Source organism: Sceloporus undulatus, chromosome 6 (genome assembly GCF_019175285.1).
Source record: "Sceloporus undulatus isolate JIND9_A2432 ecotype Alabama chromosome 6, SceUnd_v1.1, whole genome shotgun sequence".
NCBI classification, from domain to species: domain Eukaryota; kingdom Metazoa; phylum Chordata; class Lepidosauria; order Squamata; family Phrynosomatidae; genus Sceloporus; species Sceloporus undulatus.
This window is the reverse complement of record NC_056527.1, coordinates 162,587,481-162,605,456: the sequence shown is the minus strand read 5'-3', so window position 1 is coordinate 162,605,456 and position 17,976 is coordinate 162,587,481. Positions and strand designations below refer to the sequence as shown.

General features: G+C 41.1%; 1 long non-coding RNA gene across 2 annotated transcripts in view; it reads left to right on the top strand.

The window, feature by feature from the left end:
- The window catches only part of LOC121933004, a 152,843-nt gene that overhangs the window by 86,516 nt on the left and 48,351 nt on the right, over positions 1-17,976 (top strand). For both annotated transcript variants that reach the window (XR_006104443.1, XR_006104442.1), the window contains exon 2: positions 4,098-4,468. This is a non-coding gene — a long non-coding RNA (uncharacterized LOC121933004). The remainder of the gene's footprint in view (positions 1-4,097; positions 4,469-17,976) is intronic.

Genomic DNA, 17,976 nt, shown 5'->3' with positions numbered 1-17,976 from the left:
GTGGTGGAGTCTAAAGGCTCCCTTTCCCCCCCAAACAAGCAAAACTGAGACGGCGGGCCCTTTGAACCCGGATTTGTCTCCTTTTCCTTTCAAAGCGGAGTCACTCCGGAATGAAAAGACCTCACACTACATCCGATCCCCAGTTCAGACGAAGTGGGTGCTTTTCGTTGGATTTTGTCCCATGGACCTCTTTAAAACTGCACCAGTTCTGGTGCAATCGGTTTTGCATTGCCCCAATATTAGTGCCATCGAGTTTGTATTGACTCAGTATTAGTGCAGCAGGGTTTGTATTGCTCCAACACTGATGCAGTCGATTGGATCCTATCTTTCTCTACCTGATCCTGTCTGGACCCTATCTTTCCTTACTTGATCCTACTTGGATCCCATCTTTCTTTACCTGATCCTACCTGGACCCTATCTTTCTTTACTTGATCCTATTTGAACCCCATATTTCCTTCCCTGACTCTATCTGAATCCTATCTTTCTTTACCTGGTCCCATGTTTCCTTTCCTTACCTGATCTTATCTAGATCCTTTTTTTTCCTTTAGCCGATTCTACCTGGACCCCATCTTCCCTTACCTGATCCTAACTGGATCCTATATTTCCTTACCTGATCTTATCTGGATCATATATTTCTTTACTTGATCCTATCTGGATCCCATCTTTCCTTACTTGAACCTATTTGAAGCCCATCTCTCCTTACCTGATCTTACCTTGATCCTATCGTCCCTTACCTGATCCTATCTTTCATTACTCGATCCTATCTGGATCCCATCTTTCCTTAGCTGATCCTATCTGGAAAGGTTTGGAAATGGATGAAGGAGGGATGTAGAGGATGATGGTGGTCAAATTTCCCAAGACAGTCGCCTTGTTGGGAAAGGTGGTTTGCTCTGCATTTTGTGATGTGGGTCGTGAAGTGTGTTAAAAAGGAGGGATCTCTCTTTCTGAGAGGAGAGGAGAAAAAGAAAGACGTAGAAGAAAAAAGCAGCTCTTTTTTAAAATGGGATTCCCATCTTTTCCTCTCTTACTAATTCCAGCTGGGCCTGATTTGCATTTGATATTGTTCATTTGATAATTTGATATTGCATTTGATATTGTACAGCAGATAAAAATCTATGTGGGTGAGAGAGGAGGGAGAAAGGGGTGAAATCAGTCGAATTTCGTAAAAACTATTATATTATATATATATTACACTACGTATTTAATATATAGTTTATATTTATATATGAAATATATTTAAACTACCCCCCCCAAAAAAAACAGAATAAAGGAAAGATGTTCTGTTTGGCAAAATATTTATATTATTAGGTATATATATATATATATATATATATATATATATATATATATAACATTATTATATTATTATCAGCTGCACACAGGCTTGTGCACATCCGTGGATTTGTATCTGCAATCCTTACACAGATATATATATATATATATAGAGAGAGAGAGAGAGAGAGAGAGAGAGAGAGAGATTGTAACTCCGGAGAGATCTAGAGCAACATTTGATTTATATTCACTAAAATAAATAAAACTAAAAAGCCTTTCTAGGTTGGCCCCGATTCCTATATACTGTATTACATGTCAAGTCCCAGTGTTTCAACCTCATTGTAATTCGGGAAAACAGACAGACAGACAGACAGATAGATAGATAGATAGGTAGATAGGGCTAAACAATGCTAAGCACTGATAGTGCTAAAAAAAGGAGCGCAGGCTCTTTTTCTGTGTGTCTCCTCGGAAGTAAACCCCATTGAGTTCAATGGCACTGGACTCTTCTGCTTAGAGTTGAACTTCGGAAAACTAAACCTGGGCTTCAGATGTTAGACGAAGGACATGTTTTTGTGTGTGTTCTGGGCTCTAAATCCTTGCTATTTGGATCTGATTTATATTATTATTATTATTATTATTATTATTATTAATCTCAGAAGGAGAGGATCGTTTTGGTAGAAAAGGCAGCAATTGTCCAAGGCTGAATGAATAGAAACAGGGTTGCCAGAGTCATTATAAGGATATATATATATATATATATATATATATATATAAAATTTAAGGGCCAGAAAGCTTGTCCCTTATAGGATTGGTAAGTGTCCCTTAGTCTTAAAAGATATCCCCTTTTGGAGAGTTGGAAAGCTTTATCCTTTTATGAAGACAGAAGCTGGTACCAAAAAAAAAAAAAAAAAAAAAAAAAAAAAAAAACCCCTCTGATTTTTGGAGGAAGCCAAAAAATCATGTCATTTATGAACGCAATATAGTCATTTTTTAAACAAAAGAAGCACCTGAAGGAAGAAATTTCAGTCACTTCCATGCTTCCAAAAATAAAATAGAAATGACATAGGATTAATAGGGCCTTAACTATGAAGAAGTGGAAAAGCTGGTCATGCCAGTGCATGAAAGAAAGAAAGAAAGAAAGAAAGAAAGAAAGAAAGAAAGATATCAGTATCAACTCCAGAATGTATTCAATGTAATATGGAACATAGGAGCCCTTGTGGTGTTTGAGACTTGGACTATGGCTCTGGAGACCAGGGTTTGGATCCTGTCTGGTCCATAGAAACCCATTGGGTAACCTTGATCAAGCCACACTCTCTCAGCCTCAGAGGAAGGCCATGGCAAACCCTCCTCTGAAGACATCTTGCCAAGAAAACCCCAGGATAACAGGGTCGCCATAAATTGGAAACGACTTTTTTGGGTAGGCAGCAATATGGGATAAAATGAATGGGTCCCAGAGGAAACCAAGCCTGAGCTGGGACTGTCCTACTTTGGCCAAAAGCATCAAAAGACAAGACTTACTAGGCAATAAGGCTTAGTAAGGCTCTAGTAGGAAAGGAGACAGATGGAGAGGCTCAAGCAAGAGTTTGCAAGACCTTGACTTGGAGGCCTCTCCTTCAGCCCCAGATATGGGTCCCTTGTCTTCCTTTGTCCAACTAGACTTGCAAATGGTAGGATGCACCTACTTGGCACAGTTGTCTGTGCAAAGATCTATTGGCCAACTGTTCAGTCAAGTATTGCAATCCCTTTGGATGGTGATGGAGAAGTTTCTTAGGTTGGCTTTAAGCATCTTGAGAATGGGGGCCTTGTGTGTTTGTTGTGTTGGTTTCTGCATCCTGACAAAGATGTGCCTTGTGTGTTTGTTGTGTTCATTTTTAGCACCTTGACAATGATGCGCCTTGTGCGTTTCTTGTGCTGATTTTAAACATGTTGAGAATGGTTATATCCTGTGTGTTTCTTTTAAGCTTCTTGTCAGTTTATGCATCTTGTGTGTTTCTTGTGTTGAATTTTTAGCATCTTGAGAATGATATGTCCTGTGTGTTTCTTGTGTTGATTTTAAACTTGAGGATGAGGTGTCTTGTGTGTTTCTGGTGCTGGTTTTAGGCATCTTGACAATGATGCATCTTATGATGTTCTTGTGCGAATTTTAAGCATCTCGTAAATGAATTTTAAGCATCTTGTATGTTTCTTGTGTTGATTTTATGCATTTTTTGAAATGGGGCTCCTGTTGAGTTTCTTGGGCTGATTTTAAGCATCTTGTGGTTCGTTTGACTTTTAAAAAGGGATGAAATCGAGAAAAATGCAGGGATGGGGAGGAAGAATGCAGGAAGGAAAGCAGGGAATTGTGTGGATGATTTCAAAAAGGTATTAAAGGGGAGGAGAGAAAGAAAGGGAAAAAGCCATGAAAAAGGAGATAAAGAGAGGTGGAATGTGGAGGGGGGGAAGAGGAGGAATAAAAGAGGCGGGAAGGAGTGGAGATTTGAATGTGAGGCCTCTGATTGGAGGAAGCTCTGCTGTCGTCACTTCCCAAAGAGGTTGATTAACATTAGAAAAGGAGTATAGAAGTTAGTAGACACAGAAGGCTTGCTCCAAGTCGAGCATCTCTGAGTGTGACTTGAATGCAAGATCCTTTTGGGGGATGGAGGAGGGCAACCACTTTCCCCAAAACCAATTCCTTTCCCCAGACAGTCCCACCTGCTCCAGTTATTTGGCTTTGCATGACCTCCTTGCCTTTACAGCTCTTTCTTCTCCCCCTTTAGCCTTGGAACCAATATTTCACTTTATTCTTTCTTTCTTTCCTCCTTTCTTCCTTGATTTCTTGATGGCAGATGGAAGAGCCAGCCGCCTGCATTTGCCTCCTCCTCTCCAGGTCCAGCTTTTGGAGAGAGAGAACCCAAAAGAGAAAGAGAGAGAGAAAGACCTCAAGCCTTGGAAGAGGGAGGGCTGTTTCTGTCTTTGGTTATCTAGCTGTATGAGTGTTATCAAGCCATCATAAAGCTAGATAACCGAAAGTAGAAATGACTTCCACAGACAACTAGGAGATGGAGAAGAGGAGAAAGAAGGAGGGGGAAAAAGAGGAGAGGAAAAATGTCCGGGCAATTGGAGAACCAAAAACAGCTATTTTGGAGAAGATCAAGCTATGGACCAACCTGATCCGACTGGCATTCAAGAAAATCCTGACATCAGATCCCCAATCCAGGTATGCCACTGTTTTATGTATTATGTTCACTTGCTTAGTCTTGCTAAGGGATCTTGTAGCACCAGATATACTACTGTTTCATGTATTATGCTCACTTGCTTAAAGGGATCTTGTAGCACCAGGTATGCCACTGTTGTATGTATTCTGCCAACATAGTCTTGCTAAGGGATCTTGTAGCACCTTTGAGACTAACATTGGTGCCACCATGCTACCAACTTCTTTCTTTCTTTCTTTCTTTCTTTCTTTCTTTCTTTCTGCTAGTGTCAAAGGTACTACAAGGCCCCTTCACATAGCCTATGAATTGCTTATTCTTGGTTCATCTCTTCTTGTTATGCTTAATTCTTCTTATGCCTTGTGGTTTTGTGTATGTGTGCATGTGTGCAGCAAGCCTGGCGAGAGCTGCAAAAACCCAGGGGAAGGATTGTGTGGGCACAAAGGAACTGTGTGTGCACAACATGATATAAATAACATAATACAAAATACACTCTCTTAACAATGGCTTGAACTTCCCTTCTATGCCTTGGAGGATGGAGTTGCATTCCCAATGTTAAGAAAGGAAGAGGTGTGTGTGCGTCTGTGCGAAATGAAGCCACGGAGGAGCCTTTGCGCACAACTTTGCGCACAATGTCCCTTGCTCCAATGCTCTCAACCTCTTTCTGGGTCTGGGTTTCTTGCAAGCTTCTCCTCTCCCTCCCAGAGAAAGCAAAAAGAGAGGGCTGCTCCCTCTGTGAGGTCAAGTTCTTGATAATTTGATCACTTTTCATGGGCCTTGGCAGCTGCTTTTGTCTGGAGCCGGAGGTCTCTGCGCAGAGTGAAGTGGAGCAGAAATGAAGGGGAATCTCTGAATAGAAAGAGGCCTGGCTGGTTCTTAGGGCCAGACCTTAACATTGAGCGACTCTGCCTGCATACAAACTACCTGTTTTAAACTGCTGGGACCCTCCTCTGTCTCCTTCTCCTGCCACCACCACCATCACCACCATCACCATCCTCAAGTTGCTTGAATGGTTAACATTCATAAAAGGATTCTTTACTTCGCTGCAAAAGAAGGGGGGGGAAAACCCACCCCAGAGTTGAAACATAATATGTATTACAATGTCTAGCAAATAAAAAAGCAATTGGGGGGGAAATCTGCATCCCGTTCCCATGGTAACGCAAAAGCACTGCTGCCTGGCCTAGTCATCTCTCTCTCTTTCTCTCTCTCTCTTTCGGCACATTTTAGCCGCCAATTTGAGGCAAATAAGTGCTTTTTGCCTGATTTGGTTGGAAGCAACCCTCCTTCTCATAGTTTTTTTTTCCTTTCTGTTTCCTCCGCTGCGTAAACCGTGGAAAACAATTCACAAAAAGACCACTGCCGTGTGTTTCAGGTGCTCTGATGGACTTCCCAGTTGGAAGCTCATAGAATCATAGAGTTGGAAGAGACCCCAAGGGCCATCCAGTCCAACCCCTTTCTACCATGCAGGAACTCACAATCAAAGCACTCCTGAAACAGGGACATAGCCAAGGGGGGGGGGTTCTCGGGGTCCAGACCCCCCTTCTATTAGAAAAATGAATGGTGTGTGCTGCTGCACCGCCGTACCCAAGCCCCAATATAGTGGTGGCACTTAGTCTGGACCCCCCCACTTCCTAAAATCCTGGCTACGTCCCTTCCTGAGATAAGGCCATCCAGCCTCTGTTTAAAGACCTCCAAAGAAAGAGACTCCATCACCCTCCAAGGAAGGAGTGTGTTCCACTGTTGAACAGCCCTTACTGTTAGGACGTTCCTCCTAATGTTGAGGTGGAATCTCTTTTCCTGGAGCTTCCATCCATTGCTCAGGATCCTCTTCTCTGGAGCAGCAGAAAACAAGCTTGCTCCCTCCTCAATATGACACCCCTTCAAATATTTAAACAAGGTGATCATATCACCTCTTAACCTTCTCTTCTCCAGGCTAAACATACTCAGCTACATAAATCTCTCCTCACTGGGCATGGTTTTCAGAGCCTTGACCATTTTGGTTGCCCTTCTCTGGACATGCTCCAGTTTCTCAACATCCTTTTTGAATTGTGGTGCCCAGAACTGGACACAGGAATCCAGACATTGACTGTCATCCCTCTGAAGTATCAATAGTCTTTAGAAGTTGTTTTGTGGGTTTTTCAGGATATGTGGCCATGTTCTAGAAGAGTTTATTCCTGACGTTTCACCAGCTTCTGTGACTTTGGCATCTTCTCTGACGATTCTCTGAAGATGCCAGCCACAGATGCTGGTGAAATGTCAGGAATAAACTCTTCTAGAACATGGCCACATAGCCTGAAAAATCTGCAAAAAGCTATGAATGCCAGCCATGAAAGCCTTCAACGTCACAGTCTTTAGATGGTTCTAGGGAATCAAGTCTTTCTTGTTGCATTTGACTGAGAGGTGAGCTAGTTCTTTCTTTCTTTCTTTCTTTCTTTCTTTCTATTCATTCATTCATTCATTCTTTCATTCTTTTTCTTTTAAAGGGGGAGATGTGGTCCAGTAAATATCGAGGCCAGCTGCTGTTGTACATGGATGTAGTCACTTTAGCATGCAACAACCTTCCAACAAATCATTCTTCCAACAAATTGAGGCTTCCCAATTGTATAGATGGGGGAAATGAGCTTCTTAGTCACCTACCCAGAATCATAGGATCTTAGAGTTGGAAGTGACTCCAAGAGTCATCTAATCCATGCAGGAATACACAGTTACAGCTCTCTTAACAGATGCCTTGTTGTTGTGTGCCGTCGTTTCCGGCTTATGGAGAACCTATCATGGGTTTTCTTGACAAGATTTGTTCAGAGGAGGTTTCCCATTGCCTTCCCCTGAGGCTGAGAGGATGTGACTTGCCCAAGGTCACTCAGTGGGTTTCATGGCTGAGCCAGGAATTGAACCGGGGTCTCTAGAGTCATAGTCCAACACTCAAACCAGTATGCAACGCTGGCTCTCAAAAGATGCCTACCCAACCTCTATTTAAAGACCTCCAGAGATGGAGAGGTGTTAACTCTATATTTCCTGTTAATATTTGTTAACCTGAATAAATGGGGTTTCACTGCGTTTGTAAGCTTCTGATGCAAACATATCCACGGGGTCATGCAATGTTGCACTAGGTAGTCTTAGTGCTGGAATAGTGTCCATGCAGGTAGTTATATCCAGTTCATAGTCTGTAATATTTTGTGCCTTTCTGTGATCGTAGGCTTTCTATCTTCTCAAGCATTTCTCCCCCCCTCCCCACCTTTCCATCATTATTGAGATTTTAGTCGTGCTGCTGAGGAAGAATGGAAAGTATTCGATTGGGGACAAAAAAAGTAAGATTTACAAAAAGAAATGGCACCATTTATAGGAAAGCTGAGTGGGTTTTAGTAATGCTGGCAATCTTCTTGTTCTTGGTCTGTCAGTACAGAGCCAAAGTAATCTGGGGGTGGTAGTGGTGGAATAGAGCTCTGTTCCAGCTTTGTTAAAAGTGCTTAACTTTAACGTAGCCTGTATTAGTAGTTAGTAAATCTGACCGAACTCAGTGGGGTTTGCTTCTGATGGCTGTGTGTTCCACTGAACTCAACAGGAAGGAGTTAAGTAACTGTGCGCTTGGCACCAGAGTCCTTTGCATGTTTATTGGAAGTAAGTCCCCTTGTATTCATTGTGGTTTACTCTCTAGTAAATATCTAGGGGTAGCTGTGTTGGCCATATAGCAAATCCAATAACATCCAAATGGTGATACCTTTATTGGGCATTTTGGTTGGCCCCATAAAGGTATCATTCTCTAGTAAATGTATAGGCTAACGCTGCAGTGCTATGCATGTCTACTCAGAAGTGCACTCAAAGATACATACCCCTAGATAAGTCTATAAATAATAATAATAATAATAATAATAAATAATAATAATACATAAACTTTATTCTTATATCCCGCCTTTCTGCTGCAGCAATTAAGTCTATAAATAATAATAATAATAATAATAATAATAATAATAATAATAATAAATAATACATAAATTTTATTCTTATACCCCACCTTTCTGCTGCAGCAATTAAGGTGGCTTACATGACTAGAATATATTGGAATAATACATACTCTCAGTAATTAAATTGACCCCCCCTTTAAAACAGTTTAATATAGAAATGCAGCCCAAGTCTTCCCCTGAAATGAACTCTGTTGGTTGGGTTGCATTGGGGTGACTGGTTTCTTCTTCATAAATATTATGTTACTCTTTTGTTATGCATTAAATATTCCTAGGAAGTGCAGTTGTGCTAGACCTCTGCTCAAGGAAGGGAGTTTTGAAGTTGGATTAGGGGAATATATAAGGATCTTCTCACATTCTTTTAAAAATGGTTAATAATGTTCAGTTTTGTGCTCATCCTTTGATGATTCTCGGTTAGACAATAGTTGGGACTTTTCTCTGGCAGTATTGATCTGGTTGCAGTTTTTTCCAAGTATGTTAGTCACTTGATGATGGAAAGATTCAGAAATGACTGGCATGTGTGAGTGAGCCATAACACAACAGATGGAATTTGTTTGTCGCCTGAATCATGGTGTGTTTTTTTGAAGCTGGGGGGTTTGATAACCAGCTGATAGCCAATGAGTGTCAAGTAACCAAGCGGCATATACGCACGTGAGGACAAATCCTTCATGGAAGACATTACAAATAAACAAGGGGAGGGCTCTTGGCAGTTGTTGGGAACTACTTCTTGTTGTTGTGTGCCTTGGAGTAATTTCAAGTTGACCATCCTATCATGGGGTTTACTTCTCAAGATTTGGACAGAGCGGGTTTGTCATTGCTATCCTCAGAGGCTGAGAGGATACAAGATACACTCTCTCAGAGGCTGAGAGAGTGTATCTTGCCCAAAGTTACTCAATGGGTTTCCATGGTTGAGTGGGGATTCAAACCCTGCTCTCTCAGAGTCCTAGTCCACCTCTCTAACCACTATACCATACTGGTTCTCTTAGAAACTACTTCTTGGGTCTCAAATAGTTGTTCTTCAGTGTATATGAGCATGACATTGGACATGTCCTTTATGAGGTGGACCTTGCCACCTTCATAAAGGTCTCTCACAAAGGCGCTTCAGACCAAACTGAGACCTTACTAGTTGCTGTAGCACCACCACATATTCAACACTATCAATTTGTATTTAGTTTGTATTTATATTTCTTTCATGATGGAACTAGAGCCTGGCTTGGAAGTGATTTGGCTGAGCGTGAGCAAGAGTATGAAATATTTTAAGACCTTGTTCTATAGACTATATCTACCAATAAGTTTAAAATCTGAGATTCGAGAGAGAGAGAGAAGAGTAATGCACAAGAGAGGAAAGGGAGGGATAAGAGAAAGATGTGCTCTTTGAGCTTCTTGCTTTGTCCTCATTGGTTTAAGCTACAGAATAAATTTTGCTAGTAGGAAAGTGCTTGCAGAGAATGGTTTACAACTTTCTGAGACCAGTATACTAGGATATGAATTGATTTCACTGGGTCGACTGCTATGAATGGCTGCAATTCTATGCATGCACACTTGAAAATAAGTACTATTGAACCTAGTAATGTTTACCCTCAAGAATGTAAGCACAGAATTGCTTTTGCCAATATGCTTAACTATTTTGACTTCTGGGGTAGAGAAACTGAGCTATAGGTTTGTAGCTGGCATCAGTCAATTGGATATAAGCAACCATTTATTCAAGCACAGGTTGAATATCCCTTTTCAGCCTTGGATCTCATTTAAGGAGAAGGGCAGGATATAAGTCCACTAAATAAATATTTAAAGACCTTAAAATATGTTTATGTTCTAATAATTTAATGCTATTTTAACGTATCCCTTTTGTATGCTTTTAGTTGTATTGTTCTTTTAATATTCTGAGCTGCTCTGGATCCCAGTTTTGGGAAAAGAGAAGGATACTAATACTAATACTAATGCTAATAATAATAAATCTTGAATTCTGAAATACTCCAAAATTTTCCAGATCGGTGGCTAAGATAGTGACATCTTTGCTTTCTGATTGTTCAATGTACACAAACCTTGTTTCATGCCCCAAAATATTACAAATATCACATATAAAATTATCTTAAGGGTTATGTTTGTAAGCTATATAAGAAACACAAATAAATTTCATGTTTAGACTTGGACCCCGTCTCCAAGATATATCATTATGTAAATGCAAATATCCCAAAATCCAAAAAAGATCCAAAATTTAAACAAACCTCTGGCCTCAATCATTTTGAAAAACCTGTAGTGTGTAAGGAAATATAATCCCTGTTAAATCTGGGTCTGTCCAACAGAAACTGGTATATCTATCCTAATGAGAAATCAATAAAGAAACTGGGAGGAACAATACCAGGCAGGAAAAGGTAGAGACTGTGCGACCTCCATGGAAGGTCTCCTAGGAAAAACGTTATGTGAGTTTGAACGCTAAAAAGCAGGAAGGCCTGGAATTAGACTATCATTTGAAAGGCATTACTAATCCAAAGTTACAGCGGTAATTCTGTGATTTGCTGGGCTCCCACATGCAGCGCCAGAATTAAAAGGTGCGGATTTTCTGGAAAGGGAGCTCAACTGTAGCGCATAGTCTTGGGAAGATAAGACTGAATAGTTTGATTCCTAATACTGGGGCTAGCGGGGTGTGTGTCTGTGCGGGATGGAAAATGTCATTAAGCATCTAATTTCCCTTTTTCCCCAGACCACCTGGAATAGGGTTAACTCTTGAAAACTAGACAGGAATTGAAAGACGTGGAAGTGATCAATTTCTCTTTCACAACATTGCCGGCACAAGGCCTGTGCTATTGTATAGTGCGGTATTGCTGCCACTGGCTATTGAGATTGTGGTGTCTATACCATACTGTCCAGGAAAGAGTTAGTTATGACCAAGTGCTTTGGAAAACAATAAGGTGATATTTTCTAACATCCCATTAGAGATGCCCTAATATTCTTTGTTTTTAGGAAATCATGTTGAAGTTAGCACAGAACATTGAAGAAAATGCTTATTTTGCTGAGGAACTATGGTTCGGATGCTGTCTAGCTCCTGTTTTCCTGTCTGTTTTGTTGTAGCACAATTTCCTATCCATCTTTGGCCCCATTGTCCTTTAACACAGCATCATTTCTGGGTGGCTGTAACACCACTGTGTTAGAGAGTAGCATCATGACATGCGGTAGCTATTTGAATTTGCCATAAAAGATAAAATCCAGTGTTGAATAAGATGGTTGTGTAAAATCTACATATGATTAATGCATAAATACTGCTGAAAATGTAGACGAGTTTAACATAATTTAGGTAGAGATAAAATCCACTAAGAGTCAGCATAGTGTAGCGGCTTGAGTACTGGACTAGGACTCCAGGAGAGCAGGGTTCGAATCACCGTTCAGCCAAGCAAATCCACTGGGTGACTTTGGGCATGTCATGCTCTCTCTGCCTTGGAGACAGCAATAGCAAACCTCCTTTGAATCAGTCTTGTGACAGAAAACCCTAAGGGTTTTCTTGGCAAGATTGGTTGAGGATGGTATAGAATTGTTCATCACTTGCTGAAAATATCTGTGGAATTTGGCCTGCAGAAATGAAGGAGAAATTAATTTTGGTCCATTTTAAAAGAATGGACCAAAAATTTGTTTCCATCAAGGATGGAAAGAATTTGAGATTAAAACAACAACAACACCTGAATGCAAAAGAAAATGAAACTAAAAATGGGAAGTTCTCTTCTGTAAGGAAACATATAGGTAGGCACCTTATCCTAACAATAATCCCATATAAGCATGAATAAAATTGCAGCCTTATTGAAATAAAATAGTGTACTTAGCTGGACTGGCATCAGTTGAACATCATGCTTTTTAAAATTATTTCCTACTTGTATCTGCCAGGGCAGTTTTAACTCTTACACATCATCAAAAGTGCTTAGTAATATAAGAAACAGTTTTGTACTACAGTGGGCCCTTGTTATACGCTGGGAATGGGTTCCAAGATCCCCCGTGGATGACAACATCCGTGGATGCTCAAGTCCCATTAAATATAATGACATAGCAAAATGGTGTCCCTTATAAGAAATGGAAAATCAAGGTTTGATATTTGAAATTTATATTTTTAAAAAACATTTTCAAACCGTGGATGCTTAAATTTGTGTATTAAAAAATCAGTGTATAAGAAGGGCCAACTGTATGTCCAACCATTGATCCATCTAGTTCAGTGCTGTCTGTGCCACATGGAGGGAATGTGTAGCTTTCCAGTGTTGTTAGCTTACAACTTTCATCATCATAGTTCATGGTAAGGGATAATGGGAGTTGCAGTGTAACAATATCTGCAGGACCACAAGTTCCCAAACCTTAGCTTACGCTAGATGGAAACAGATTTTAGGGGTTCAGACATGTCTTTCCCAACCCTACCTGCAGTTAAACTGGGGACTTATTTTATACAGATCAAGTGTGCTGCCACTAAACAGCATTGAAGGCCATTTCCCAAATACACTATTCACTTGTCATTTGATGGCTCACGGCTAAACGAGGTGCCTCCATTTTAAAGAAAAGCATTTGAAATGTGGAAACACTGCCACTAGTGTTCTATAGTGGCTGTTTTTTTCTAAATAGGCAGCATGTCATTCAATGGTACATTATTGGTTCAAAGATAGGGAGCTGACTGGACAGCTTTTCATTCAAGGATGATGAAAATGTACACCCCTAAAATGTTGCTCTGTCGCACTGACCATGATCCCTAATAATTGGCTGTGCTGGAACAAATTTTAATTCATGAGGCTGCAAATTTAGTTGACACTTGTTTTGGTCTTGGGGTGTTAATTGAAAAGATAAAAAAGAATGTGTCAATGATACTTTTTTCTTCTAACTCCCAGTAGAGATTTCTATTGATCCAATGCAGGCTTCCAGTGTGTCTTTCAGTGTGTCCAAAAGATGTCTGTGGCGAGATCTGGTACCTACGCGAGTATTAATTAAATTAATTTGACTGCCAGATGTTCCAACTGCCAATATAAATTTGTATGGCACTTGCTGGGTTGGATTCCAGCATGGTGAGGGATCTGTTACAATCTGGGCCAAAGAAGAACATAAGCCACCCAATAGCCTACTGCAAAGAATTTGGCCACCATTTCATTGAGATTTGCTCTGACTTAGATGCCAGTGTTGATACAGTATGAGTGGCTGTATCAGCCACTTGATATCAGCACTTGGCCCCTGCTTGTCCAACGTTGATGGATATTTTTCAGGCTGTGGATGGGATCTTTGGAGAGATGAGAGCCATCACAGGCCAGAGGAGAACTTACTGAGTGGTTAAGGAAAACGATTAATGCCTCTTCACAACAAGGCACAGGGTCCCAACGTGCCGAAAGGAGGCTGTGCTAAGACCTCTTCTGGAAAATAGAGAAACAGAGGCTCCATACTAGACAGGCCAAAATAAAGCTGCTTTGGGTCACTTTGAAGTATGCTGTTTAAATGATGCATGCATACTAAGAGTCCAGAAGCTGCACCAAAGCTGCGCTCTAGTCCTTAGGATTGGATTGTGGCTTTGGCGCAGCTTCCGGACTCTTAGGTTGTATGCAGCATTTGTACCTCCAAAGTGACCCAAAGCTGCTTTATTATGGCCTGTCTATATAGGGCCAGAGTCTTTCATAAAGACAACTTTGTAAATCTGTGGCAATGGTGGGACTTGGTCTGAGAATATTTTCATGCAATCACTTACCTATGATGTGTTATTGGTGTAGCACTTATAGCATATTGGAGGAAGATTAAGGAGACTGTGCTCTTAGTTCCACAACCATTGACACTTATTATTTTTTACTTAAGGTTACTTGGGCTGGTCACAAGACCATAGGCAAACAGATACCTCTACTTATGTAATGGTCCAAAGGTCCGTTGTGTTGGAGTTGGGCTCTAGGAGATCAGATCCAAATTACTGCTCAGCCATGTAAACCCACTAGGCAACCATAGCCAAGTCACACAATCTCAGGCTAAGAAGAAGACAATGGCTAACCCCAATAAATCTTGCCAGGAAAGCCTTATGAGTGGGTCACTGTGAACTAGAGTTGAGTTAAAAGACATTGCAAGTTTCTGTATCCTGTCATATTGTATCCTACTTCCACAACTGTTTAATTATGCATAAAAATCTATAGCTTTGTTATCCTTGGTCATTGCATCTGAAGAAGTGGATTGGTAGTCATGAAGGTTCATGCTGAAATATAAATTAGTTAGCTGTAAAGGAGTTACTAAATTCCTTTCCTCCACTCCTCTTTTCCCTTTTTATATTCTGCAAAACAGACAAGCACAGCTATTGAAAATTGCATGCGAACCCTCTCTATAGCACCACTGTCAAGGAGAATTCAAAAATACAAGTAGCTATTTTGATGCATGTTTCTTTTGCATTGTACATGTGCGCGCGCGCACACACACACACACAATGAACTCTCAGTATGTAGCATAGTGCCCAGTTCATTAAGATCAAGTGATACTTATACTTGGATGATCAAGCCATCCTGAAATATTGTGTATCATAACAGGGGTATTTCATGCAACAATACAGTGTTCTGGGACAAATTCGTCCCTTGCCTTCCTCCACTACAATGAGAATCGCAGCTACATTTATAGAAAACAGAGAAGCCTATGGAGGAAGGGATAGCAGATAATAGTGTACTCAGCAATCAAAAATCTTGGGGTCCATATACAACACACAATTATAGTACTCTTATTCCATTTTAACTGTCATGGTTGCATCCTATAGATTCTTGGAGTTTGTAGTTTGGTGAGACACTGGAGCTCTCTTGCTGAGAATCCCTTACATTACCAATCCTTAGGTTCCATTGGATGGAACCAAGGCAGTTAAAGTGGAATAATAGCATTAAAATTCTGCAGTTTGAACGGTCCCCTGGTGTTTCAGATCTGTAAGCCGTGGCTCTACTACTACAGCGCTATGCATTGTGTATAGCAATGGTTCTCAAATGGTGGGGTGGGACTCCCAGGATGGGGCATGAGTTGATCAAGGGAGGTGCAAAACTTGGAAGCCCTAATCCATCCTCCTCCTCCCAAACTTTTTATGTGTAAAATTTACACATGCATGAAGTTAAACGTTGGATTTACTTAAATAAAAGTGTTCTTATTTGAGCAGTGTTATTTCCTTATAAAATGTTAAAATATGAATACATATGGATGTGTGAATGAAGATATGCACACTAAACAAGCAAAATCCTTTTATTCATATACTATGTTGATGGAGGTGATGTCTGCATGTAGGTGTAAAGTGGGGTCCCAAAGGTAAAAAGTTGGTGTATAGGATCGTTGTGGGAAAATGCAAGGAGATGCAGGCATGTATGGTGCCCTAAGCCCATTCAGGAAGCACTGGAAGAAACATACAATATACGTTTAAAACATTAAACATCTTGGTGGCCCTGCTTTTGAGCACCACTACTCCTCTCTGCCTTCGTTGTTACCAAATTAAATTATATTTCCATGCTCTTTTATTTCTGCAAGGCTTAATGTCTGAACAAAACGGTAAAACCCACCATCTCTTGACAAACTCGGGTGCTTTTCTATCTTTGACCCAATGATTTCATTTCTCTCCAACAAGGGACACACTGAATGTAGACAGTGGCTATATTTGATTGGTTTGCTTTGCTCTGCTTCAGTTAGCTGTGGGTTTTGAAAGCCAAGGGGAATGAACGAGAGAGAGAGAGAGAGAGAGAGAGAGAGAGAGAGAGATCTGACAAAGTCTTGGTCAGTTGTTCTCTTAGAAACCGGAGCTGCTGTTCCTATAGATGAAATGTTCCTTTCACCTTAGGCCTAGCTGAAGTACCACTTCAAGGGAGCTCCATGCATTTGCATCCAAGGCTCCTTACTGGCCTTTTGAAAAGAAGACTTGGCCTTCAATCGCAGGACCTTGGACCATTCTAATTGGTTTTGGTTCAAGGGGCTACTGGATTTGTGAAAAGCCCCCAAATGGTTTTCCCACGCCAGAAACCTCAAAAGGAGGTGGGAATGGAGAGTGGAAGGTTGGAGGAGGGTAGCTGAATGGCTGAGGAAGAGCTATCCGGGCAGCAGAGCTTGGAAAAGTTCCTTTTTTGGGATGACAACTCCCTGAATCCCCCATCCACTAATATCTGAGAAAGCCTTTGTTTTGAAATCTCCCTAGTAGCCCCTGCAAAAGGTGTATTTGTATTCAATCAATTGATATACCCATCCTGCCTTTGCTTGAAAGATATGTGGTTCTCTCCCAGTTCTGCACTTCCGTTATCCTTATAAAAACCTAGTGAGGGAAACCAGGCTAAATAATGATGTCTGTTCCATACAGACCCAGAGAACATCATGGCAGAATAGGGACTGACCTGTGGCTCCTCTCATTTGTAACATGATATTGCACTCGAACCTTGCACTACCTGAGTAGTTACAACTGATTGCTCTAAAAAAATTAAAGGTAGCTGCTATGCTTCTATTGTTCTATCATTATTCTTAAGGTATTTGCTTTTTGTGGTCTGGCTCACTACAGGGACGTAGCTAGGATTTTAGGAAGGGGGGGGGGGGGGCGGCTAAGAAGCGCCCCTTTTAAAGGGGGGGGGGGGGGGGGGGGCGCAGCCCCCCCCCCTCTTTTTTTTTATGGGGGGGGGGGGGGCCCCGCCCCCCCAGCCCCCCCCCCCCCGGCTACATCCCTGCTCACTATTTCCCCCTTAATCCTTACTTTAAGAGATAGTTTATACATATCTGTCCCAGTTTGGCAGAGACAGTCCAAATTAGTCATCTGGCATCCACATTTTAGTTGCTTTTAAAATCTCCCAGTTCTCTCTCTTCCTCCCACTTTCCCTTTCCCCCTTGATTTACTCCCTTTGTTGCAAACTGAGTTCAAAGAGCAAAAGCAGTTTACTTTCAAGTAACTCAGCGGTGGGAGAGAGGCCATGAGAGATGGAGTCTTGCCCTTCCCAGTAAGCTCAGGCAAAATCCAACTGCTGTAGCATCTCCTAGTTCTTCCTTACTGATACTTTTTGCCATTGTGACCACACTCTGATGTTTCCTGGCCACACATATCCTGCTTTGCATCTGGGAAATGTTGAAGTATGCTTATAACTATATTAGAAAGAAGCAATAAAGGTTTCTCAGGGATGCAACACTTTGGGTAGCTAATGATGGGGAGTGGAAAATTGCATTTTTGATGCTTGCCCTCATCAACAAAAGCAAGTTATGGAAAAGACTGAGAGAATAGTCACTATTGCAGCTTCTTTCCTGTGGACTGAAGCACTCTGGTTCATTAAAAGCTGCCCAGTGCTCATCTCTGACCTGCAGTGCTTCAGGGATATTGCACTACAACTACTATCATCTCTAGTCAGCATGGAGACTATACTAATGGGGGCCTTTAGTCAAAGGTTGCCTTTAGGACAACTGGGTTCATATATTCCATAACTTCATTATGTAATACATGAACCCAGTTGCATTGGATAGCCAGTTCGTGTGTGTGTGTGTGTGTGTGTGTGTGTGTGGATGGATAGATAGATGATAGATAGATAGATAGATAGATAGATAGATAGATAGATAGATAGATAGATAGATAGATGGATAGATAAGCAGAT